At 41.2% G+C, this 25,308-nt stretch overlaps 2 long non-coding RNA genes across 2 annotated transcripts in view; both read left to right on the forward strand.

Annotated features, from left to right (window-relative positions):
* The first annotated feature begins 7,670 nt into the window (after window positions 1-7,670).
* LOC132653201 (uncharacterized) overlaps window positions 7,671-25,308 on the forward strand; it is a 63,843-nt gene continuing 46,205 nt past the window's right edge. The window contains exons 1-3 of the long non-coding RNA XR_009590969.1: window positions 7,671-7,929; window positions 10,242-10,368; window positions 11,428-11,618. This is a non-coding gene — a long non-coding RNA (uncharacterized LOC132653201). The remainder of the gene's footprint in view (window positions 7,930-10,241; window positions 10,369-11,427; window positions 11,619-25,308) is intronic.
* LOC132652826 (uncharacterized) lies at window positions 19,450-22,681 on the forward strand. Its single transcript, XR_009590375.1, has 2 exons — window positions 19,450-20,859; window positions 21,505-22,681. It is a non-coding gene; the product is annotated as an uncharacterized LOC132652826 (long non-coding RNA).

The following is a 25,308-nucleotide window of genomic DNA, read 5'->3' on the forward strand; positions in this document are numbered from 1 at the left end:
CATATCATTCCTTTTAGCTTCAGTTTTTGTATGCACTTTTCTTATGTGTCTGGACATCTAAGCAGGCTATAATAACACATATTATGCATACCCAGTACATTTGTCTGATTGCCCTTCCTTTTTTTTTTCATTTTTTATTAATTCAATTTACATCTCAGTTATAGGCCCTTCCCTCTTCTCCTCCCAGTCCCATCTCCCTTCCACATCCCCTCTCTCCTATAATTTATAAGTAAATAGTGTATTCATTATCCTGATAATGGCTAAATAAAAATATTAGTCAACATTACAAATATTACACATCTCTTGAAAACAGGGCTGCTTTGATAGTTACCGATTATTGAGCATGACATATAGCCATGAATTATCAGTATATATTGTTGGCTCTTTGGTTTGCCAGATAGGTAGATAGAAGAACACATGGTGAGACTGGGCTCCTTCTGAACAGGAGGCTATCTTAAGCTGCTTCTTATTAAATATTTGAGTGTACTAAGGACACATCTGAAAAGCCAGGCTATGGTAACTGATCTAGATGTTATCCTGGGATGTATTACAAACTGATTCAGTCTGTCACAGTTTAAGCAATCTACCAGATTGATGGATTAACACAAAATACATAGTGAATATGATTGAGAAATTTTATGTAACTCTGCTTTTAAAGATACATTTTTCTTAAATATTATCATAATCATATCTGGGGCTTGGCAAATGATATGATCTCCATATAAGCCTCAGGGCATAGGATTTCTTTTTTTGGGTGCTGGGAAACAAACTTGGGCCTCATGAATATGTACAGTATTTTACATCACAGTCACAACGCAGGCCTGGATTAAAAAAAATATTCTTTTTCCCTTTGATAGAAACATCAAGTGATTAGAACAACACAGCGACATAATCAGAGATCAGGAAGAGGAGGAAGAAATATTCTAAGAATACTTGTGTGACCAATTGAAATGTGAATTCTACTGACGGTCATCTTTCCATGGGGTATCGTCAGTGACGGATGACTTGAATCCTGACCACTGTCCTTTGCTGTTCGTTTCTAAGTCAAAGTACCTCTTCTTGTAGCTTATTCGATATTCTCTCTCTCTCTCTTTATCTCACTGGATTTGGGCAGGCAGAAAACCAGTGCATAGAGAAACTCTTCCAAGAATTCCCTGTGTGAATTGTGCCCATGAGTATTTAAACACGTGTCTTTCGTGGCAGAGGTAGTACAGAGTGATAAGGTCAGTGTCCCACCCTGGCTTCACCACTGACCCAGTTAGTGCTCAACACTCACTAGCATACCTGCTTCAGGGGCTTCCATAGTCCTTTCTGCTCAACACTAACTAGCATACCTGCTTCAGGGGCTTCCATAGTCCTTTCTGCTCAACACTAGCTAGTATACATGGTTCAGGGACCTAGTTAGTCTTTTCTGCTCAACATTAACTAGTATACATGGTTCAGGGGCCTAGATAGTCTGTTCAACACTAACTAGTTGGGCCCAGTTAGACCTTTCTGCTCAGCACTAACTATTCTACTTGATTTTGAGAGATCACAACTCAGTCTTCTTTGGTGTTATCTTTCTTATCATCCCCCCCCCATTAATAGAAAAGTGAGGCAGGTTGAATGCTATAGCAAGCCTGATGCTTTTTCCATCAGGATTTTCTATATTACATTTAGGTTAATATATTATCATTTTATGTGATTATTTAAAGATTATGGATAACAATGGAAGAATACAGAAATTATTTTAAATATGGGCTTTCTTGGGGATTTACCTGTGGAAAAGTTGGTGCTTATTTTCTTTGATTAATACTATGTCATAATATAACTGAAGTCACTGTAATCTTCTTCAGAATGATAGAAGAGAAAAGGTTTTTTTTTTTTTTGTGATCTAGCCTATAAAATTTCAAAGCCATTGGTACTATATTAACACTTCTTTATTGGCTCATGATTGGCACAAACTTTAATCTATAGACACATAAGCAAAAGACATGACTGTATTTTTCTAAAGTTTACCTAACTTCTATTAACCCAACCTGAACTGGGTTAAATAATGTCCTTCACCTCAATTCATGTTCACTGAGAGCCAGTGAATGTGACCCCATTTTAACATGAGTCCTTTGCAAGATGTATTCAAATTCAGGTGCGATCATACTGAGTTAGGTCAGGCTCTAACAAGAAATGAAAAATTTGAGCACAAAAGCACTGAGAGAAAGCCAGACGGAGACGGAGGCAGAGACTGGGGACATGCTTCTACAGGCCCGGAAATGTAAAGAACTGCTGGAGACTATTAGAATCTAACGGAGCCAGGGCACTTTCTTAGAAAATTTAGAGGGAAGATAGCCCTGTCACCATCTGGCTTTCAGAAGAGCCCCAGCAAAAAAGAATGATGTTTCAAAATGTCAATATTGTTCCCTTGAGAGACCTGGGCTTAGGGTGTACAAACCAAAGGAGACAGACAGGTGTCTTTTTCCATTTTCCTTTCTTCCATCACAATCCCCCTCTTTTTTTGAAGGAATAAATACTATACTACATATACTGATTTTGGAAAGTGTGTTAATGACAAAAAGAAATTGTTGAGTCATTGACTATTACATAAAAATTGTCTGACACTTCCAGGGAAAGATTTTTAAAGATCTTTTCACATAAATAAACCTTTAACATAAAAATTTTAAACAGACATTAGCAGTTATTTGTGGTTTCTGGGTTGGCTAGGAAGCCAAGCCACCTCTTTTGGGAGAGCGGCTCCCAAAGTTGGTCCCGAACTGCTTATTAACTCCCATGACTTAGATAAATATGTATTTTAGCTGAGCCACATCAGGCTGAGAAATCCTGGGCTCATTGGCAACTCTATTTATTCAGGCTGTCAATTTTCTTAATAATGCATATTAGCTTATGCTTGGTTATGGTAAAATAATGCTATTACGCATTCCCTTTATGATTTAGGGCCATGTTGTGAATGGAGGTAGCTTTTCATAGTCAGACTCCAGAGGCACTGATATAAAAATCTTTTTAATGTCCTTCTTTGGAAGTTCTCTTGTTGGACTACTACAGTCCAATAATATATTTATATTTTTATGCTACAAATGCACATATAATACATATGCTATCTTTTCCCCTTAATTCACTAAGCCATGTTTCCCCGACTGCCATGCACCCATACGTGCTGAAGAGTGGAGAAGTGAGGCCTCCCAGGGCCAATTGCAGGCTGACGCCTGTAAAAGTGTTTCTGCCGGGGCCTGGAGACCCAGCGTCCTGGACAGACTCAGTGATAGGGGCTTACTGCCTAGAGTGCTGCTACCGGGAAGTCATGGAACCCTTAGGAGGTGGGGCCAAGCGAGAGGTCTTTAAGTCATTGGTGGGGGAGTGCCTCTGAAAGAGAAGGTGCCGCTAGGGCCTCCTTGTCTTTGACTTCCTGGCCACCAAGCGAACCCTTTCCCTTTGCTTTCGGCTCTTGTCATGGTTTACCCCAGACCTCTGAGGCCAATCAACCACGTTCTGGAAACAGCTGAAACATACCCTCTCTTTCCCTTGCTAAGTGTTTATCTCAGGCAGCTACGGACTGGAAGCTGACTGTCCATTTTCTTGTTCTCCCTCTTTCTGAAGCAGAAACTTCCAGCAGTTCAGTCTCAAAGGAGGGAGCATCGATGCCTGAGGGACTGACACACAACAGGACTGTAGAATTTACACCTTGGTCAGAGGGATAGCTAGCAGGAGTTAGCCCCATGTGGGTTCCAGGAGGTGGGAGTAAATCCAACTCAAGTTGTCAGTCTTGACAAAAGGAGCCTTTATCCCAAAACAACTTACAGGTTCCTGAGAAAGTCATCTCGTAATGAATGACTGAGGCAGAAAATTACAGAAAACAGCCTTCCATTACTCCAGCAAGAAGAAGTAACTCTCATTCCACTCCAAATTAACCTGTTTTTTTTTTTTTTTTTTTAATGCTATAAGTTCCCAGAATGAAAACGTTCTGTGATTTCATTTTTAGGCTTAAGGTATTTTATTCCATGCTGGATTGGGGTACACATAAATATAGTTACAAGAAAATGAGGAAGAGAAAGCCTTCAATTTTGCATGGGCTCAAATGTACACAAACAGGTGATTCCTTCTTTTGGTGATCTCTTTCGCAGTCTCAAAAAGCTAAGTTGGATTTCTGATCTGTGTTCTGAAACAAAGTAGATTTAACCATCGTATCAACCCTTCCTCTGGGTCTTCTTGGTACTGAACCATCTAATTGACCTGACACAGAGCTATTACAATAGTTACTATTTGAAATTAAAATTCTCCCCCAACAGGCTGAGGGGCTTTGAGTTAAAATGTTAGTCCACCGACTTTCTCCCCAGCGAACTTCTCCTAATGATTTTAAACTGATCTGTTGGAAGGAAAATGGCTTTGCAAGTCTCAATCTTGACCTCAGTGAATAAGGCTGCAGAAGGTCCTTTCAAAGGAATGAATGCTAGTGTTAAGTTATGCTTTCCAGCTGTGACTGTGTGGGAGCAGGAGCCCCAGCTTTCTTCCGGTGCTTCCCTAGGGGGAAATTCCCACCAGGGGACTTTCTGAGGAGTTGTTGCAGTGATGCTGTGTGCTCCCTGTGTTTTGATACCACTGAACAAGGAATGTTGCTGAGACATGAGGCAGAACAGCTTGTCCTCCACCGCTATTTTGTCTTTGCAATGTTGGCAGTAGTTAGAGAGAGAGAAGGGGGGAAAAAGAGGAAAAAGTTGAGCGTGTTAACTAAGCAAACACATGGGACTTAGAAGAAGGCTAAGGAACAGCGAGGCTATTCTTAGTATCCGGAGCATAGGAACTTTTACTTCCAGTTCATGAATGAACAGTACTTGCAGTTCTGCATTTCTCTAGACGTCCTCAGTCTCTCAGAGTGTTAATAGGAACAAATGGTGCTGCTAATGAAGCAAGATTCAAGTGCTCAATCATCAAGTTTCAACACAAAGAAGAGAAGGCCGAAGAAGAGCTGCCTCAAAGGATTCTGAATGAGGGCTAAAAATAGCAAAGTAATTGCTAAAAGACCCCAGTTATGTTAGATACTAGTAAATAAGGATTACCCAGGAGAAATGAACAGTAAGTTATACTAGGAGATGAGAATATATATATTGCCAGCACTGAACTAAGGCTTTAAGAGGTATGGCAGTTTTCATTGGCCTCTCTTATATTCTTGCCATCTGTCATGACTACAGCATGCCATAGTTAGCCACGGCTCTTTTTACTTGAGTTTCAGAATCACAGATACAGCAAACCAGCTTGAATTTGTGCCAGTCTTCGACTAATCAAGCTCTGCCAACTTACTTCTGACCTGCAGACAGGTGAGGGAGAGATGGATGACATTTTTATTTGTTTCAAACCACTGAGATTTAGCAATTGCTTGTTCTGTAGTCTACTGGAAGAAACCCGACGATACACTTCTATTAAACGTCTCTTTTCCCATGGGGTTTTTAGAATGTGAGGCAGATCTAAGAGCTCGCCTCAGCTTCTCCTCAGCCTGCTGGTTTCTCAGCCCAAACTGTCTTTGTGGATCACAATGCATCCAGTTAACTTTTGCCGCTCTAACACAGAACTTAAACTTCTCCCAGCCTTCTCAAGACACCGGAAGCCCACGGGGCTGTGTGTGTGGTACTTAGAATCTTAAGGCAGCACCAGAAGAGCTGATGGCTCAACTCAGAAGTGTGCTGTGTTGTCTCGGGGTAATCTCTGATCATAGGAAGCCGACCATGGGTGGGAGAAAGCAAACGCTCTCTCCCTCTCTCCTCTTCTTTTGCTCATGGGTTATCCCAACCGTGGAACCACATAGCTTATTTGGAGAAGCCCTTTATGGCCGAGCAGATCCTCCTGTCAGTGACTCTGCTCTTCTAACGGCTTATTTGGAAGCAGTGAGTACCCAGCAGGGCCATGGATCATTCCTTATCTATGGCTTTTTCCATCCTCCCCGCCCCCTGCCTCATTTCTCTTTTCTCATGTTTGCTGCCTCGACTGATTTGTATGGCCTAATAAAAACACTGGCACCTAATATTTAATTTAGATTCTTTGTTCTCGAGAAGCTCTTGTGATTTGGATGTGAAGTGCCTTTCCAAAGGCTTATGTGTTAAAGGCTTTGTCCCTAGGCTAGGTGCACTTCTAGGGGGTGATTGGCTCAAGAGGGTATCAGCTTCTTTAATGGGTCAACCATTTATGAGCTCATGGCAGTATGGATTGCTGGGAAGGAGCTTGTTGGAAGAGGCAGGCCACATGGGAGGCCTTGTATTTTCTTTTTCTTTTTCTTTCTCTCTCTCTCTCTCTCTCTTTTTTTTTTTTTTTTTGGTCATTCTTTCTCTCTGATTCCCAAGTTGTTTTCGGTCATGGTTATTATTACATCATTAGAAAGCCTAACTGAAACTCCCTGTGTGTACGTGTGTGTGTGTGTGTGTGTGTTCATGCATATGTGGTATGTGCCATTACGCCTAAGCCCATCTGCAGAACTTATTCTACATCCTTTGTAATTTCACCCAGCTTTTAGAAACAGTTAGTCAGTTTCTTTCTGATGCGGGGCTGGGGTTTCGATGAGGTTTTGTGCTGGATGTGTAGACGAACTTGGCGAGAACGGTTAACAGCTGTTGGGGGTTTTTGCCTGTCCTACCTCTTGATGTATTCAGCTGTAATTGTGTCCTAGGTGCCTTGTGCTTTTCACTAGAGAGCGCTCACATAGCATTCAGCACAATTGGCCTGGGCGTTTATGGATTTTATGCTATTATCCATGGCACTGACCCATAACTTCTGGTTTTTGATTATTATGTGAGCACTATAGAGAAACACAGCCGAGTTTGTATCCTGTGCTCTGTTACTTTAGATGTGTTTGTTTCTGTGTGTAGGATGGCCAGTGAGGTCTTGTATTAAAATATGCAGAAAATCTTGATTGTGGAGAGACAGTCTTGCTCCTCTCTATGGATGGCTTCTTCAGTTTTGTATTTCATTTTACATGTATGGGTGCCTTGTCTGCATGTGGATCAGTGCATTGCGCGTGCATGTGTGTTTGTGTGCATGTGTACTGCTTGTGGAGCTAGAAGAGAGCACCAAATCCCACGGAACAGGAGTTACAGGCAGTTGTGAGGCACTGTGTGGGACTAGGAACTGAGCCAGGCTCTCTGCAACAGCAGTGAGTGGTCCTAACCACTGAGCCGTCTCTCTAGCTCTGGCTGATGTCCTTCAGCTGTTTTCCTTTTTCTTTGTTTTTAGCACAGATGGAAGAGAGAACGGGAAGTCATCCTCTTCTGTGCCCACAGACTCAGACACTGTTCTAGGGAAGGTGTTTAATATTCTCTCGCTCACAAGGATGTTAGCTATGAATTGTCGTAGACTGTCTTTCAGATGAGGAAAATTCTTTTTTTCTCCTTGTTTAAGAATTTTTAATTCTGAGTGGGTATCGGATTTCTGTAGGTGAATCATGTATTTTCATCTATATTCAGCTAAAGGAACTAAATAAATTGGAAGTTTCTGGTTTCTTTGAAGACTCAGTTGAGTCATGTGATGTTTTGCTAGAATTTGTCTTGAGAGAGGGCACATGATGTTTTGTTAGCTGCTGTCTGGTGAGAGGGCACGTGGTGTTTTGCTGTGAGCTGTCTCATGTGAGGGGCTTGACTTTGGTCAGCCGAGAACATCCGTGGGTGGACTCTGAGGAGAGGAGATATATAGAGGCAAAGGCACAGTGAAACATCGCTTTTTCTGTTTCAGTCCACAACGCCGCGCTGATGTTTGTGTTTTGACACTTGACTTCGCAGAGAGAAACGTTCTAGAGAACTTCTTGGGGCAACCCAACCGAGTCCTGTGGCTTTTGCTGACTCGTCCGATCTTCTGAATCATGCTGATTCATGTTGCTGCTTTGGTGTTGGTGTTTGGACTGGACTGCTGGCATCTGGACAAAGAAAAGTGAACTCATCCCAAGGGACTACTTCTAAAAAGGTCTGCAGCCTTTTGCCTAAAAACCTTCTTTCTCTCCTACCTCTGGTCAGTGGGTGGAAGGGAGATATAAGCATTTAAGAATCCTAAATAAAGTAGTTTTGGTGAAAAAAAAATCTAAGGCTACGACAAGATATACTGTGTATGTTTCTAAGGAATTATACATTTATTTGAGCTTTAAATGGTATAAACTCAGGTGTAACTGGTTGTATTAGTATGCCAGGACTGCCCTAACCAAATACCCCAGGCTAAGTAGACAAAGCAGAAAAAACTCATTTTCTCACGTGCTTGGAGGTGAGAGCCCAGGACAAGGGATCCCCCGTGTTGTTCCATCCTGAGGTTTCTCTCTTGGTTGTGCAGATGGCTGGCTGTCACCATGTCCTCCCCCGTGGCTGCCCCAATGTTTGTGTCGGCATTCTCTAATTCTTTTTATTTTTTTTATTTTTTTTTTGAATTTTATTTTTTTCTTATCAGTTACATTTTATTAACTATGTATCCCAGCCGTGTCCCGATCCCTCATTCCCTCATTCCCTCCCCATCGCTCCCTCCCTCCCTCATCTCCACCGTGCCCCTTTTCAAGTCCACTGATAGGGGGGGACCTCCTCCCCATTCATTTGATCCTGTTTTATCAGGTATCTTCAGGACTGGCTGCAAAGCCCTCCTCTGTGGCCTAACAGGACTGCTCCTCCCTTCGGGGGTGGGGAGGCCAAAGAGCCAGTTCCTGTTAGAAATAGTCCTTGTTCCCCTCACTTTGGGAAACCAATTGGTTACTGAGCTACCACAGGCTACATCTGAGTGGAGGTTCTAGGTTATATCCATACATGGTCCTTGATTGAATGTCAGTCTCAGAAAAGACCCTGTGCCCAGATATATTTGGTCCTTGTGGAGCTCCTATCCTTTCCCCATCAGACTAACTCCCCTTCTTTCTTATGATTCCCTGTACTCTGTCAAAGGTTTGGTCATGAGTCTTTGCTTTGAAAACACTGCTAGTTAGTCTTTCATATGCGCTCAGTAGACTCCTGTCATACGTTCAATGCATATCCCATCTGTTTTTCTAAACGAGGATTGATCATCTTACCCCATGTCCGCTCAATTGATTATCTTTTTTAGGTGTATAGATTTCATTATGTTTATCATATCTTATAGGTCTATATAAGTGAGTATATACCATGTTTGTCTTTCTCCTTCTGGGATATTTCACTCAGAATGATCGAACACCAGTTACAATTTCAATAGCAATTTCAATAGCAATTCCATTAGATCAGGGCCCAGCAATGTAACCTGTCTTTACCTTAATTCCCTCAAAGGGCTCCAGCTCCACATAGACCTACATTCTGAGATAGTGGGCTTAGAACTTCAGCACAGGATTTTGGGAGTGGAAGACACAGTTTAGCCGATTAACATCACGTCCTGATCGCTCTGCGGAATCCTTTATACCTTTTGCATTTACCTTGGCCTACTTTTTTTTCAGGTTAAGAAAATTCTTTTGAAATCTTACTAGGCTGAATTATATTCATCAAGAATAGATACCCGATTTTATCAAATACTTTATATGCCCATCTTATAAAACCAGGTTGTTACATTGGTCCCAAGCACTCTTACTGGCCTAATTATCCCCGGCCCTTTGATCGGTTACAGCACCAAGCACAAATTCCCACCTGTGGAGTGGGCCTCAAGCCTGTGAGAAAGCACTTTGTTATCTTCATAAGCGCACACCTTGCCAGGCATGAGGTGGCAATGCATCTTTCTTAATTGCTTGGTTGAATACTTTTTTGAAATCATCTGGGTCTGAGGTGGAGTTGAAAGGATGGCTTCCAATTTCAATAGCAATTCCTTTATAGGGTTATTTACGGTACCTATTTTCTTCTTGGATCTACAGAATTACTGCTTGTTATCAAACTTAGGAAAATTTTGTCATAGTTCTTCAAACTTTTCCTGTGTCTGGTGCCTCTTTTTGATTGTGAATTTCCCATCAGGTGTACTAGGCAGTTTATAGTTCCTCCATAGCTCAGTGGTACTTAATTTGTATTTAAAAAAAAAACCCTCCAGATTTCTATTTTAAATAATTCCTATAACTTTCAGCTTATGAATGTATCTTCCTGCTATGTGTAATTGGTCATTAGTCCTCTCTGGAGCACTTTGTTGGTTTTTTTCTTTATTATCTCATACATTGTGTTTCTCTCTAAAAGTATTTTTTTAATATTTGTTATGCCTCTACTTAATATTTTAAACATATGGTGTAGGCTTAGATTAACTCTTACGGTGTCCATGTCTGTGGGTTATACTCATAATCTCTGTCATTCTTTTAAATTAAGGTTTTATTTTACCAATATGAGTTATATTTTCTTACTGGTCGTCTTCTACGTTTGAGAAACTTTGACTTCATACCAGATGCTTTTGATGTGTTTGAATTGCTGGAACCTGCTATTTGCATTCATTCCTGTAAGTGCTCTTGACTGTTACTCTAGGGTTAAGCTGCTTGGGCACACTGGTCGTTTGGCACGATAGTACACAGTGCTAGTTGGGGCTTACACAGTGCTCATTGTAGGGTTGTTCTCTATATGAGCCTCTTCACGTACTTTACTTACGGTTCCCTAATCTTGTTGGAACGTGTAGAATCACCATGCACAGAGTGAGATTTCCCCTGCCTTTAGGTGGTTACATCTGCTGATTTGTCCTTTTATTTTTTTTCTTCCCATGTAAGAAGGATGTATTATGGATCCTCTGGATTTTTTTTTTTCTGTGAAGTTCTTTGCTCATTAGTATTCTGCAGCATGCTTTTGCTGCCTTGACTCTTGGTATCCACACCACTCTCTCCAGAATCCTTCAGGATAATGTTAGCGTCTGCCTGGAGTCCCTCTCACTGTAAAATCTTAGCATAGTCCACTCTGAGGGTTTACTGTATCCCTCACCATCTCTGTGATCCCTCGTTTTCACTAACTGTGCCTTCTTTCTCACGTGCTCTAGAGCCCTGTCACACATGTACATATATCCTGAGGCCTCCTTAGAGTCACGGCTCTTGTGCTGTGGGGTTCTCCTGTGCTATAAGAATTATTTGTATACAGGCACTATGAACCCCCACAGTCCACTTGATAACCAAGAGAGCTACTTTGTGCCTAACAGAGCTGCAGCATATACGGTGTGTCTAGAGAAAGAGAACGTTCCATTTCATCACACTATTTGGAATGGCGTACTGTTCAAAGTTTTAGGAACTGTATACATACTGTGATACCGTTTTATGATAATATTTTACTATGATATTTTCTATTTAATATTTGCATACTATAATTGTCCATAGGTAATTAAAACTGAATAACAGATAAGGGAAGACTACAGGATAGCAAACACTAGTAGAGTCTATTCCCTACCTGACACTTCCCTAATGCTTTATATGTATTAATGTAGTCATTCAATTAAAATGTCACAAAAGGAGGGTACTCACATCTTTTGTGTAACATTTTTATTTATTTAATATTTTTTCTGTGTACCATGTGCATACAGAGGTCGGAGGCTGCCATGCAGTCACTGGGAACTGATCTCAGATCCTCGGCATGATAGGTCAGCACTTACAACTGCTGACCCATCTCTTCAGGCCCTAAACTTTTGTCTTCACTGGAGGAAGCTGAGAGACAGAAGGTCAGAAAGCCTGTTCGTAATCCCCACGACAGAGAGAGACGGATCTGGCATCTGAGGTGAGAAGGGCTGCTTTCAGAATCTCAGGCTTAAGCATCATTTTGTTCCGTTAATCAGTGGTGGGTTGTGGCAGGTCACAGGAGGGGAATGAGGACAGCTAAGGCCAAGCACAGTCCAGAGAGTCTGTGAGACACTTGCCTGACAAAACACGTGGGGTGTGTGCGTGTGCGTGTGTGTGCGTGTGTGTGTGTGTGTGTGTGTGTGTACATACATGGGTGTGTGTCTGTGAATAGGCATGGGTATGAGTTTACAGCCTGCAGAGTCATCAAGCAAAGGGAAACTTATTTTGGGGATTTGTGAAGCACATCCTAAATGTCTTCAAGTATCATAACTTGCGATTTCTTCTCCGGGAGGTGTCAGTTTTAAAAATAACTTTGTAATTTTTTTTTTGAGATACCTGATTACATCATTTCCCTCTTTCCTCTTCTCCTTTTAAATCTTCCCATGTACCCTTTTCCCCTCTCTCATTGAAATTTGTGGCTTCATTTCCTTTAGTTGTGGAAGGGGTAAATCTTTTGTGCAGCCTTTATATTCTGTTTTTTGATGGAATGGAAAGTGCTGCCGGGTTTACATATGCCTTTTTTTCCAGCTTTCAATAGTGATATATTTATTATTTCTACAAGAAGATTTGAAGCCATTTCACTTACTATAAGTTCATATTTAAAATCTGTCTTTCTCCAGCCTATACTGCACTTAAAGGTAGCTGCCATCTCTCTGCTTAGCTATCCCACCTTCACATAAATTATACTCAAATAAACAAAATCATCACTGGATACCCCTAGCCAGAAGCTCCTCTTCGTTCCTTTCTTCAGCAGAATCATCACTGTCCTAGCTTCCCAGTTTTGGAAACTCTGACTTTCAGGATTGATAGCAAGGTGGGTGTGGTCAGTGGAACAAAATATTCACCTCATGGCCAAGGCATGGAAGATAGAGAAAAGGAGACCAGTGCTCTACATCTTAGTGGCCATGCTTCTGGTGACCTACAACCTCACACTGGACCCTGTTCTGAGAGGTTCTGCAACTTGGCATTAGCTGAGGACCAAGCTGTTAACAGATGGGGACCTTTCGGGGACCATCTCAGACAGAAATCACATCGCTATTGAAGTCCCATTTAATTGCATATGCTTTTGATCCATCTTCTGAACACACTGCTGGTATGCGCTGCTTTAAAGGCTGTGGAGAGTCAGCAGAAGAGCCTTGGGAACTTCGGGAAATCTAAATCAACACCCATCGTTTTTCATGGACTTTGCTCAGTTAGTTGAGCTTCTGTTTTCTCTCTCTCTCTCTCTCTCTGTCTCTCTCTCTCTCTCTCTCTCTCTGTCTCTCTCTCTCTCTCGATCAATATAAAAAGCATTAAATCCACAAAACACGAAAACTATCCTAAAGCAGTGTGAATATCCATCCATCCAGTGGCTCCCATTGCTTAAATGTGCAATAGCCAACAGACCTACCTCCTTAACACTCAAGTTAGTTCTAGGGACATATTTGACCCACTGGACATCCATAGCAGAAAGCATAATCCACTATAAACAAAGGCAGTGGAGGAGGAGAGCTGTAGATCCAGGAACCACAAGGGCTGAATAAATTCATTAACAGTGGGAAGGAGGAATTAGACTGAGAGATGGAGAGTGCTTTCTAACTCAGTTTTTGTGTAACATTTAAAAGAGAGAGCTTGATTAGGGAACAGATAGAAGGAAGGCTGTTTATTAGTAGACTTTCAGCAGTTTCTCACTACCCAGCAGCACACGTGGTATTTAGTGTTCCTAATGGGTTACACCAGGGTTATTTTTACATTTGGGGACATCTGTTGGCGTGGTAAATGTGTCCCTAAATATTAGTTATAATTATAAGAAAATGTGTTTGTAGTTGGTACCAGGTTTTGGATGAATGTATTAATCAATGATTTCAATTATATATAATTTTCATCCCTCTTAATCTTCATCCCTATAAATCAAGAGATGACCATATCCGTTGTCTAGGAGGATTTATCAGGTGTTTATTTATTTATTTTCTTAAACCTCGGTTCAAATTTTGTCACTCCCCAAACATAACTTAGGACATATTATTTTTAAGGATGGCTGGGTATACTAGCCAGAGAGCATCTTATATAACCTAGCATGCACCAGATGCCCGAATCATTTTAGTCTTGTCTTTTCTCCCCTCACTGTTTTTCTGCTTTCTTTCCCTTCAGAGCTGTCTTCTTTTCCAAGGTCTATGGCACGTTAGGGGAGGGGGAGGAAGTCACAGGTGTGTGGCTGAGAGGTTAGTGCAGTTGACTTGATCCTTCTGCTGCTCGCTGAGAAAGCGCTCATCAAATAGACCACGCCTCCCTGCTACAGCCCCAGAGCTCTGCAAGTGATAACTCCCTGGGCTGCCACACACTTTGATTCTTGAAGTATGCACAAAAATGTTGTGTACTGGACTCACAGTCACAGGATTTCTTTTTTTTTTCTTTTGTCCTTTCACAAGCAGACCATGTTACCACTAAAGCTTAGGAAAGGAGCCCCTCACATACAGATTCACTAAATGTGTAAGGCACTCAGCTGAATTAGAAGAACCCAGGCAGTTAGACAGGTGAGCTGTATTACACACCCATGTTTGAGTGTTCCGTTGGGACTTCACAGAGAGATCCTGGACCAGCATCGATGAGGTGGGTTTTAACCAGAACTTTGGAATTAGTTTTCCTGCGGAATTTGGATAATTATGTCCCATCTCTGTGGAAACGTGAACAGCTTTGAAAAGCAGATTAAAAAATGGTCTTTCCACCTATAATCCTACCACTTGTGGAGGGCAGAGGCAAACTGATCTCTATAAGTTCAAGGTCAGCCTGGTCTTACAAAGAGAGTCCAGGACAGCCAAGGCTGCACAGAGAAACCCCGTATTAAAGCAAAGCAATACAAAACAGAACAAAACAAAAAATGGTCTTTCCCAAGGTACCCATGAGTAATGCTTCGAAATAGTTAAGTGTAAGAAAACTTGACAAGTAATGATAACATCAAGGAAGCTGAGAAGGGAATTACCTGAAATTTGCAAGTGGACCAAATATACTGACAAAGAGATTTGGAGTAAGGAAATGATGAAAACAGAGAGAAATGTTTCAAGATGTCATGCTGATGATTTTGAAGCAGGAAGGTGAGGCCATAAGCCAGAGGAGCAGAAAGCCCTGAGAATCTAGAAACAGTAAGGAGATGGGATTTCCCTCTAAAGTCTCTATACAAATTTAGAAGTGCAAGATACAGATTCTAAGAAATGGGGGACAGAATAATGGGGAGGGGACTGTAACTGGGGAGCAAGCAGAGGGAGAACAACACAGCAGGAGAAGGAGGGAAGGGGACCAGGAGATATCATCTTATATTTACCCCAAATTATGCAACACACACACACGAATGTGCTACACATACGTAGTTGCAGGAAAACACCCATACACACAAAATAATAAAATAAAATTTAAAAGAAAGTGTTTGCAATTGCAGGCGTGGAGTCTTAAGTCCCAATCCTAGCACCCTTAGGAAAAAGCTAGACCGACCACATAGTTCTAAAATCTCAATGTGAAGTTCTAAAATCCACAGTGAAGGGTGGAGACAGGAGAATCACTGGGAATTGCTGACCACCAATCCTAGTCCCAGGGTCAATGAGAGAACCCTTTCTCAACAGAATAAGGGAAAAATACAATACTCTCACATACTACACACACACACACACACACACACACACACACACCATGCATGCACACACCACACATAGATAAACACACACATGCACACCTCACATATGCATACACATGCACACATACTAAGTTAAGTAAGTAATAGGCTCTGGGTCATTAATTTAGGGAGAACTTCTGGTTTAGTTGTGCAGTAGCACTCTCTAACTTTGACCCTTTTCATTGCTTCTGTAGTCCAGTGACAGCAAAGAACAAAGATTGAGAAGTTATGGAAGTTATCTTCTATTAAAAAAAATAGAAGTTATGTGTAAGTCATATTTTAAACCTCAGATTTTTACTGTGCTGGAAAAGCATTTCCATGTGTCTAGTTGCACCCTTCTTCTTTGAACATTTGTGTCTCTGCCTTTCTTTGCCTAGCCTGATTAAAATAGGATTAAAATAATTGTGTGAAGTTGTATGGCAGAAGGAAAAAAATAAACACAATTAAAAAGATTTTTTAATTCAGTATGACATATGTTTATGAAATTTCTGGGTTTACACCAAATACCTATTTTTGCCAACTATCTATTTTAGGTTATTGGAAATCTAAAGGTTAAACAATTAAAAAATTATTTGTTGTTCTTGAGACCAGTTCTTGCTGTGTTTTCCAGAGTTTTAGTTATTTTGCTATTGCTGTGAGGAGACACCATGACCAAGGTAACTTATAAAAAGTTTATTGGAGCTTACGGTTTCAGAGGGTGAGTCCATGACCATCATGGCGGAGAGCATGGTAGCAGATAGGCAGGCACGGCGCCAGAGCAGCGGCTGGAGCGCTTATATCCTGCTCCACAGTCAAGAAGCCGAGAACTCACTGGGGAGGGCATGGGCTTTTAAAACCCCGTCCATCCCCAGACATACTTTACTCCAGTTAGGCACTCCTAATGCTTCACAAACAATTCCACCAACGGCTGACCAACGTGAGCCTATGAGGGCTTTCCTCATCCAAATCACCACATCCAGGTTACCCTCAAACCCTCAATCCTGCCTCGGGTTACTAGCTAGGATTGCAAGTGGACACAGTGGGCATTAACATGCCAAGAGATGTAGTCTGTTTACTGTTCTATTTTCTTGTCTGCCAGGCTGACCTCAAATGCAGAATCTGAATGCTGGGGTTGCAGGCTTGTACCACCGAGTCCAGGGGAATTAATCAACGCTTAAACATGGGTAGAATTTGTCGTGGAGCTAAATGAAATGCTTTTAGGGGGGGGGCTTTATTTAAAATTCATTTGTTCCCAGAAGTTATTCTTTGTTTACTGATTTTAAATTAGTGAAAAGTCTTATTTTCACACTGTAAGCAATACCACGAGACCCTTCAAAGATGAATTCCAGCTTGCTTGCATGCTAGTCCAGGGTCCTAGTCTTCCTACCTGCTTACTCAAGTCCTCATGATTCTAGTTGCTAGTCTTTCTTTTTTTCTCTCATCTTCACTGCTCTATTTTACAACTATCAGCTGCACCTCCTGTATCTTTATTATTAATTCATTCAGCTTCTGTTACAAGGAGATCAAGCAGTTATTCCTTTTAAACAGTAACCTCCCTACAAGGCTGGAAATAAATTGACAGCAGCCGCCTCCCCCTCCCTCCCCAAGCTGGGTAAACACAAGTTTATGGGCTGCTGTGTGGGCACCTTTTGTGACTTAGTTTCTGGTTATGGGGATTTATTTATTTTTTGATGGACTGGTATATTAGGAGCCCATGGACCTTGCCAGGTTTTCAGGTATCAACTCAAAAAAGCCTTGCTGGAAAGACTGGTTGGCACAGCAACACAGAGAATGCCCAATGATGCATCATATATTTTTAATAGATATATGTTTTAATAAACATTTGCCTCCTAAAGCAATGGATTTTGAAATAAGCTTTTGCCTTGAGCCATGTAGCTACCCAGCTGTGAGTTTTATAAGGCGACAATCTCCACATCATTAGATGTTACGACTAATATCCCAGCAACTGAAATAATAGCTATTTACGTGCACATAAAAAGTTAAAATGACATTTAAGGTGTACTTCACTCAGGAAAGTGTGCTAGTAAAACAATACCATGCTTTGCTTCTTGACTTCCTATAGAGGTCCTTTGCAAAAGCAAGAGTAAGCTAGAAAACTTGTCCTATGTGGGCACCTAACACCTGTCTAACCTTGACAGCAAGGTAGGGGTTGCCCGCAGTCTTGACCTCACTGCCCTTGGACTTCCACACTCCATGAAAGACTTCTGCTCACTCACAGCCTCTTCCGGCCTTTGTATGTAGCATCATGGCATCCCTTCAGTTTACTGTCCTGGTCTTCTGATTTCTACATGAAATTTGTTCATATCAAACATTTGGTGAGTTTGTTGTGAATTTTGCCAAGAGACTTGAAAGTTACTTTGCATACATTCAGCTTTCTGCCTTCTCTCTGGCCTGGCCTGCCCTCTTTTACCATTTATATTCCTCTCATTATGTACTTGCCTTTCTCTCCCCATGTTACTCAGAATTTGGTCCCACTAATCCCTGTTCTTGTCTCATTTTTTTCATTGTCAGTTACTTATCAAAGTTTCACAGTGTCTTCTGTGTTAATTTTGAGCTTATAATAATAATGATGATGATAATAATAATATTTTTTCCATCTTATTACAAAACTGAAGACTTATTTTCTGTCCCCATTAAGTATTTCTCTCATAGCCAGTTAAATAGATACTGAGAAACTTCTCTTCAATGTTCTCTTGACTTTTTACATTTTCTGGGCATGTGCAGAAAGGATGTAAGCAGAAAGGAGGAGCTCAGGGTGGGCCGTTGTTAAGGAGAAGCTGGTATTGTCTCCTGTCTCTACTGTAACATAAAGTTCTTTAGCAAAGATGAGATTTGCCTCTACACAGGGTAAGTGGTGTAGCCCCAGAGCCTCGTGAGCAATCACTCTAAATCCCATCTTAAAAAGAAAAATGTAAATCTCTATCATCCAAATGACCTGTGAGTGGCCATCTTCATCCATTGCGATCCTGGCTGACTATGTAGGAACTTTGCACTTGGGAAATGTGGAACAGTTACTTCTCAACTCCACATCTGGCTTCTCCCAGATCTATCCAGTTGGAAAAGTAAGATAAAAGTATTTGACTCACTTCTGAATTTTCAGCAAATATAAAATTAAAATACAGCTTAAGTATCTGGTTGGACTCGGTTATGCCAAGGGCAAGCAATCTTCTTTTGCTTACTTGATTTAGAAGATTGTACTATTTTGTCTTAAAACCAAGATTTATGGATACATTCTATCCTGTGGATGTATTCCTCCTTTTTGGAAACGTTTTAGAAGATGCAGACATTTTTCCATCCCTAGACAATGCAGGACAGTGGGTGAGTATCTCAGGCATACCCAGATAAAGCTAGAGGGTGAGCAAGTATCTTGGGCATTGCTGGACAATGTGGGATGGTTGGGGGAGTGTTTCTTTAGCTCTGCTATAACTTGGTGCATTTTCAAAATAATGTAGGGAGAGCTTTTACTCTCTGAACTTCATGAAGAAGCTTCAGCCCCAGAAACCTTTTTCAAGCAGAAAGTATTGGGTGGCTTTCAAGTTTTCATGCTCTTATATTTTGTATCATATGTCCAAGATTTTTTTTTTTTTACTTTTTTTACTTAATTACAACAGTATCATTGGATGCACACCTTGTTTTCAGTCATTTAAAGATGACTGGAGCGTTTTATAAAGAACGAAGAGAAACTGAGACCATCTCAGCTTTCTGTAATTAATAGTAACTAATAGTGTCTACAAGAATGCACAGAAATAGTAGCTTGAAGAGAAAAGAAGAAAGCAGGCCACTGACTGGTAACCAAGAAGATAAAGTTGCATACCAGTCCATGCGAGTTCTCTGATGAGTGAATTTGCTTGTTTCCAAAAAAAATTGGAAAGCTATTTCATTTGATTCCCTGTCCCAGTCTATCTGTAGGAATTCTGGATTCACAATGCAAACATCCGGGCACCTTACCCAGGCCTGTATGCACAACACACCCTCAGCTTCACCTAAGTCTTGAAAGACTTTTCGGGTTATGACATTCCCCTAAATGTGCTGAGCTTTCCTTAACCTTTCATAAAGCATTGTGATCTTTATGGACTGTATCATATTGTGCAGTAATGTGCTTTATTGTCCACAGAATAAGCTTTTCTTAAAGATAATTGGAAAGCTGGAAATGGCTGCTATCGGCTGATTTTTAAAAAATACATTATTTCTGAAATAGGGCTGGTGTAATAATGACCCTATCTGTTCAAGATTTAAGATTTGTCTTGGCAGAGAAAATTGATCCATTTCACCTTTGTCTAATGGAAATTTTTATCTAGGATTATGTGTTTATGTAAATGAATATCCCCGTGAAAAGGGAACTTGAGGAGGCTGTAAATCTTGGTGACACTTCAGTTTCATAGGGGAGAAATTGGAAAGGATTCTAGTATTTATCAGCCCGAAATTGGTTATAAAAACAAAATTATCTTCCTGTACCTGCAGCATCTGATGTTTTCTGAAATTTCATTATATTTCTAAATAATTCAGGGAGTCTTGGGAATAGTGTTTTGACATGACCTCAATCAGTTGTTGTTTTTACTTTTAAAATTTTATAGTCACTTGCTAATGTGCTTGCTTTTCTGCCTTCTTAAGGGTGAGATTGTTTTCTGTGCCATCTAAGGAGTCTTCAATAAGCATAGGCTCCTTATCTGTAGGTAAATGAAATGAAGTGTATTAGCAGAGTATCCACTGATTTTTCTCTTAAAATGTCCTGGTTGATCTAAATTCTATCTGTGGACCAAAATACTGGGGTCTGAATCAGAATTGCTTTGCATTTAAACAGCATGTTTCACAGTGACTGTTGGACCATACTTACTTGTTCTGATACAGTAGTGGAAGTTGCCATTTAACAACTTTGTGGAGGAGGCAGTGTGTGACATTCTTTTCCCCAAATCAAAGAGAAAAACAATGAAAGGGAAAAAGAAGTGTCGATCAATGTTTCTTCTTTGGAAAGAAATGTGTAATTTTAACCTCACTATCTGAAACCTAGTGGCAATCTGCTGTTCTCTCTTGCAGCCATTTTCTCTGAACTCACCACCACTTACTGAATATCAGAACGATCACATTGGGACTGAAACAGTACGATGTTGCATTTAAGCTGATGTAGATGATGTAGATGTAACATTTAAGGGTGTGACACAGGGACTGAAAATTGTCGAGGACTTGACGTTTTCTTTCCCGCCTCTTTAAGGATGAGATTCGTTCACAATAAGCAGTGTGCATCGGGCAGAGAGGAGTGGTGTTTGCTGCCTGGAATGTCAACTAAACCACTGTTACGCCCACGGAAATTTGTTTCATTGCTATTAGTAGGTTTAATAAAATTGGCAGAGCTAAAAAAAAAAATGGTATTTTGGAAACTCATATCCAGGTTGATCACTGTGTCTGCTTTTTACTTTAAATGAACATGTAACATATAGCATCCCTGTTTTCCAGGGCTTTGAAGGAAAGGTATCAGTGTGAGCAAATGTGGACCAATTGTGCGGAGAAGAGAAGTGAAGCTAGAAGGTGGGAGAATTAGGTAAACATGGTGAGGGCCACTGCAGTCTCATTTCTCCATCATTGTAAGGAAAACTAAAAACTGTACCAGTGTATGCCTAAGCAAACGAACTGACCTGTGACTCGGGGCCTGTGAGGCCTCAGAATAGTGGTCACCTTGGTTGAGGGGAGGAGACCAGGAGATGTCAGTGGCTGCATGGCTTTTCAGGGGGTGGTGATAACATCCCCTCTCTCATTCTGTCCCTTTCTTTTCTTCCTTCTTTGCCCACCTCTTTCGCTCTTCCTTTCTCCAGTGTTTTCTCATGTAGCCCTGGCTAGTTTAGAACTCCAGTATTCCTGAAGTCGTTCCAAGTATTTGTTACATGGAGGTAGTATTGGATTTTTAGTTACTGGAAACAAAGGTGAAGCCTGGAAGCTTCCCCAGATTATTCCAGAAATGTCAGAGGCTAGAAAACACTTGTTTTAGAAAGGGGAGCTAGCAGAGAGGCCTATCTAATTAAGCCAGAGCTCCTGAGAGGCAGGGAGTATCCGTTGCTTAGCCTAGTGAGGTGGTGAGGTGCCCTAATGCAGGAAACACAGTACTGGTTCGAGCAGACCAGGGTTTGAATCTGGCATTCCCGTTATTCTTTATGGTGCTGGGCACACAACTGTGCTTTGCTTGTCCTAGGATCGAAACATGGAATCTTTGCTTGCCTATCATCAAGGACACTCAGTGAGATGTTGGTCAAGAGGCAGCTTCATTTGGCATATGGTAAATCTGTCTCCTTTTCCCTCCCTTTAACCCTAGAGTGGGATGCTGGGAGTTGAAGGTATTTGATAAGGGATACTACCATTTCCTGCCGAAGAATCAATTCAGGGCAAACTGTGTTAGCAATTATTTATTATATGCCTACCTGTCTATCTAGCATCTATCTGTCTAGCATCTATCTGTCTGTCTGTCTACCTACCTATCTATCTACCTACCTATCATATATCTTCATCTCCTCTGTCTTTCTCAGTTTTTTACTGGTAAAAGCTGGCCTGAAGAAATGGCTTTCCTGTGCAGTAGTGATCAACTTCTTTTTTTTTTTTTGCTGTTTTTTTATTTTTTATTTTTATTATTAGTTACATTTTATTAATTCTGTGTCCCAGCTGAATCCTGCTCCCTCATTTCTTCCCTTATCTCCTCTCTGCCCCTTCCCAAGTCCACTGATAGGTGAGGACCACCTCCCCTTTCATCTGACCCCGTTTTATCAGGTATCTTCAGGACTGGCTGCAAAGTCCTCCTCTGTGGTCTAGCAGGGCTGCTCCTCCCTTGGGAAGGGGGGATCTCAAAGAGCCTGCCATTGAGTTCATGTCACAAATAGTCCCTGTTCTCCTTACTAGGGTAACCCACTTGGTTATTGAGCTACCACAGGCTACATTTGAGCAGAGGTTCTAGGTTATATCCATACATGGTCCTTGGTGGGGTGTCAATCTCAGAAAAGACCCCTGTGCCCAGGTACATTTGGTCCTTGTGGAGCTCCTATCCTCTCCATGTCATACTAACTCCCCCTTCTTTCATATGATGCCCTGCGCTCTGCGGAAAGTTTGGTTATGAGTCTTAGTATCTGCTTTGATACACTGTTAGGTAGAGTCTTTCAGGGGCCCTCTGTTGTAGGCTCCTGTCCTGTTACTTGTTTTCTCCTACGTCCAATGTCCATCCCATTTGTCTTTCTAAGTGAGGATTGATCATCTTACCCTGGGTCTTCTTTCTTGTTTATCTTCTTTAGGTGTATAGATTTTAGTATGTTTATCATATCTTACAGGTCTATATAAGTGAGTATATACCATGTGTGTCTTTCTCCTTCTGGGATGCTTTACTCAGAATGATCTTTTCTACATCCCACCATTTGCCTGCAAATTTCATGATTTCTTCAATTTTGATTGCTGAGTAGTATTCCATTGTGTAAAAATACCACAATTTCTGTATCCATTCCTCTGTTGATGGACATCTGGGTTGTTTCCAGGTTCTGGCTATTACAAATAAAGCTGCTACAAACATGGTTGAGCAAATGTCCTTGGTTGTGTACTTGAGCAACTTTTGGCTATATGTTTAGGAGTGGTATAGCTGGGTCTTGAGGAAGCACTATTCCTAATTGTCTGAGAAAGTGCCAGATTGATTTCCAAAGTGGTTGTACCAATTTACATTCCTACCAGCAATGGAGGAGGGTTTCCCTTTCTCCACAACCTCTCCAACACGTGTTATTTGAGTTTTTGATTTTAGCCATTTTGATGGGTGTAAGGTGAAATGCAGTGGTGATCAACTTCTTAATACAAAATCCCAGGGTCAGACAGAATACTTCATTTACAGAAAGGAGCAGCCGCGGCCTCCCACATGAGTGGCTACCTCCATAGCTCTGAAGAGCTACATTATCTGATGTAAAGAGAATTTTCCTTTTCCTTAGACAGTTCTACTTGAGAGGGTGGAAAGTGTGTTAGTTTTCCCTTCTGAACTCATCAGCCTGAAATATGACCTTACCTCCCTTGTGAAGTGAGAGTGCAGAAGAGGAAGGCCGCGTATGCTACAAGGATGGGTACACCTGCTATTGATAAGAGTCGACCAGCTCTAAAGGGCACAATTTTCTTCAATACCCCATGTAGGCAGCACAGAGCATGCTTGATGAATAAGTGAGTTTGTGCTGACCCCAGTGAAATCTCATTTGTCAGAGGAAGCCATCATTGCAGCCAGTAAGGGCATTGTTAAAAACCTCTTCCATGTGGAACAAACCACCCTTTCGGTGCATGGACACTGAGCAGCATGCCCAACGCATCATCGCTGTCTAGGGGCTAACCAACTCATGGTTCGTGGCTGTAGGGACGGACTAAGTCCAGTCATGAGCAGTCAGCTTTCCATCAAGGTCCCGTCCCTTCACTAACTGTCAGTCTTTCTGAGCCATTTAGTGATCTTGGCTGAGCTCACTAAGACACCGCACAGGTCTCTGTGGCAACACACATTTGAAGAGCTGCTTGGCGTGCTGTGAAATGGGGAGAGCTGGTGTAATGGACAAGGTAGGGGTGCACCCCAGATCTGTATCCACTTAATTAAATATTATATTACAAAGAGTTAGGTTCCATCATGGCATTATCAAATGAAATTTGTTTTGTGCTTCTCCCTACCCTTGCCCTGGTGTCCCCTTCTTTCCTTAGCAAGCTCCCGCTCCTCCCTCGTTGCCTCCTTTCTACTCCTCATGTCTCATGAGCCCTTTTGCCCTTCACCCTTTCTCACATCTCTTTTCCCTCTCAGGGTCTCCTACCTGGTTTCATAATTCTGCCCACGCTCATTCTCCAATTAGAACACAAACTTTAAAAGTTGGGATCTGTACATGAGAACAAATGAAATGGACAGACAGCTTTCAAAAGAGGTCAATACATTTTTTTTTTTGAAATGTTCAGCATCCTTAGAAACCAGAAAAAGGGAAATAAAAACTACTTTGAGATTCCTATACACTCCAGTTAAGATGGATGAGACCAAGGAAACACATGACAACAAATGCTGGTGAGGCAGTGGAGAGAGATGACCCCTTATCCATTGCTGGCAGGAATGCAATCTAGCGCAATCACCAAGGGAACCAATATGGAAGCTCCTGAAAATCACCCAGCTATAGCACTCCTGAGCACGCGTACAAAGGTCACTGTTTCCTACCACAGAGACACTTGCACATCCATGCTTCTTGTTCTGTACATAATGTCAAGGAAGTAGAGGCATTTTGCTACCCATCAATAGAACAAGCAATGTAAATGTGGCATATACATACCATGTAATTTTGCTTAGTCCTGAAGGAAAATGAAATTTTCAGTAAAATGGATAGAACCAGAGACTATTATATTAAGCAATGTGATCTGTCTGAGAAAAGTAAACACCTTTATGTAAAGTTTTAAGAACAATTGTTGGTAACAAACCCTCCCACCTCTATGGATAACTAAAACTATATTTTTATTTCAAAACCAACCTCTAGAAATCTCATATTTAGCTTACATTTTTATTGCTAGAGTCTTGTTGACAAATGTTGTCATAGCCATCTAATCATCTGTATTCTCTAGACAGGGAGAAAGCAAAGACCCAGACAATTTTCTTGATAGATCAGAATTCAAAAGGAACAGCAGGAATGCTAGAGGCTAGTCTGGGTGGGAGAGACACACTCTGCATGAACTCTTAATTTTAGTCAGCCATGCTGAGAACAGAAGTCACTGCCAACTGGTTAGATCTAAAATAAATAAATATGCTCTTGGCAGAACTGGAAGTCAGGCATCCCAGCAACGGAATCAGCATATTTATCACCCCAAATGGAAAGGGCATTGTCTGAAGCTTGAGATTTACCCAGGAAGGACTAGAGAAACTTTGTATCCCCAAGTGACAAGAAACAGCCCTGAAGAATTTTGATATAGAGTTTATCCAGTGTCCTCGAGGTGAGTTTTCATTAGAAGGTTCTTTCTTTTTACTGCAAAGGGA

The sequence above is a fragment of the Meriones unguiculatus genome, chromosome 3 (assembly GCF_030254825.1).
Source record: "Meriones unguiculatus strain TT.TT164.6M chromosome 3, Bangor_MerUng_6.1, whole genome shotgun sequence".
Taxonomy (NCBI): domain Eukaryota; kingdom Metazoa; phylum Chordata; class Mammalia; order Rodentia; family Muridae; genus Meriones; species Meriones unguiculatus.